The 1,973-nt window shown below is 40.8% G+C and overlaps 1 pseudogene; it reads right to left on the bottom strand.

Annotated features, from left to right (window-relative positions):
• Window positions 1–570: 570 nt before the first annotated feature.
• Window positions 571–1,513, bottom strand: LOC128103072 (vomeronasal type-1 receptor 4-like; annotated as a pseudogene).
• Window positions 1,514–1,973: the final 460 nt, after the last annotated feature.

Genomic DNA, 1,973 nt, shown 5'->3' on the forward strand with positions numbered 1-1,973 from the left:
GTTAGCAAGCACAGTGCCAGATACAAGACACAGAGTTTCTTGCACTAACAGAATTAAATCACTGTAAATTTTGATAAATTTACCAAATTCATCTTCATGCTTCCAGTCATGCTAGGAGTACAACCAATTTTACAAATTCTAATTAAAGTCATTTTCTCAGGGCTTGAGAGATGGTTCACTTAAGAGCAGTAGCTGGTTTCACTGAGGATCTGGGTTCAATTCCTAGCAACCTTATTTTGGTTCAGAACCATAAGTCTTACTCCAGTCAGTAACAGGGCATTAGATGGTCTCTTCCAGCCCCTAGACGCACCAGAGATGCACAAGTTACGCATACATAATGCAGACAAACTATTCATACACAAGAAATGAATACAAATATAAAAAAGCTAAAAAATTAAAGTCCCTTCACAAGGGTGGCAATATGCAGAATGAGGTTTCTACATCCCTATAATTTGCTAAGGTCTCCCTCTTTCTCCCCTCAAAGCTTGAGTTATCAGGAAGATTGTATGAGAATAAACACATGCTTAATTGTGTTGTGGGATTTTTGTAGAACTGAGAGTTCTTTCACACTCATTGAACAGATAAATGAGAGACACATTTTCTCAATTTTTCCCACTGAGCATGCCAACATGCAGCCAGAAGTCCATCCCTGTGGATCAACACAAGTGGGCTAAAAGTTGCATAACCCAGGACCAGAAATTCTTGGATATTTACCATCAAGGAATCATGTTGTAAAGAGAGACTTAAAAATAGAGAAAACGCACAGTCAGTCCAGTAGAAGAAAAGAAAACAGAGCATCAGAAGGAGGACACTCTGGGCAGCTCTCAGCTCAGGGGGAGTTCTGTAGAGAAAGAAGTTTGGCCTTCTGAAGGTAGAGGACATGCTGGTGGTGCTTGTGGAGAAGAAATACCATGTAGCCACTGGCCCCTCCCATGGCACCCTGAAACACAGCATCTCTCAGGACCATGAGAGGGAGAACAATCCACTTTGTTTTCTGACTTTCTAGCATAAAATAACAATAGTTGTCTTCATTCTTAAGCTGTGACATATTCAGGTTTGAACTTGTGATAGAGTGGACTAGGTTCATACTTATTAAAGCATTGAGCATCCAAAAGAATGAAAAGAATGGAAGGATGTGCCATGCAGACTTTGGTCTGAGCCTCCTCCACCCAGATGCTCTGGGACTGATGATGATGGCCTGGACCACAGTGAGGAGACTGCTGGTGCAGATGGAGAGGCCACGGGCCACCCTCTCCAGGTAAACAATGATCTTACAGCCTATGTCATCTAGGAAGTTTCTCAAACCAAAAGCTGCTATTGTCTTTGGCAATCCTTTTGCAAGAAGGATCATGATGTTTGCAGAAGCCAAATGGATAAGAATAAGGTGTATGGGTTTCTTCTCAGGGCCTCCCCACCAACTGAACATATAATTCACAGAAACAGAAATGTTCCCCAGAGTGCCAACCGTAGTCATTAAGAAAAAAATTATTTCCTTAATAAACTTCAAAACCATTTCCTCCTTCCTAGGCAGAAAATTTTTCATCCAGGATGCAAAGACTCTTTCAAGAAAGTGTCAGAAGTGCTAGACATGGATCTGAAATACACATTTTGTACAATAGCATTTTCTAGTTTACATAAGGCAGCAATGGACACATGTAATGTTGCAAATAAAATCCTGGAAATGCTCCAATTCTCCCCACTGTGGACTCTGGGATATTGTTTGTGCTCTGACAGGTGAGTTTGGGAACTGCCATTCAAAATGTAAAGTTTTAAAGGAGATTCTTATTTTTGAGCTCTACAATAGAAAAATTGACTTGCTCAAATGGTGTGTGTGTGTGTGTGTGTGTGTGTGTGTGTGTGTGTGTGTGTGTTTCTGTCTGTCTGTCTATCTATGTGCATGGATTATCCTAGTTAACTCTCAGCATAGCTTAATTGAACTCCAGTTTCTCCAACCAACATTTCTTCCTCTGCTT

Source organism: Peromyscus californicus, unplaced genomic scaffold (genome assembly GCF_007827085.1).
Source record: "Peromyscus californicus insignis strain IS unplaced genomic scaffold, ASM782708v3 Scaffold_8__1_contigs__length_139910024, whole genome shotgun sequence".
Classification (NCBI taxonomy): domain Eukaryota; kingdom Metazoa; phylum Chordata; class Mammalia; order Rodentia; family Cricetidae; genus Peromyscus; species Peromyscus californicus.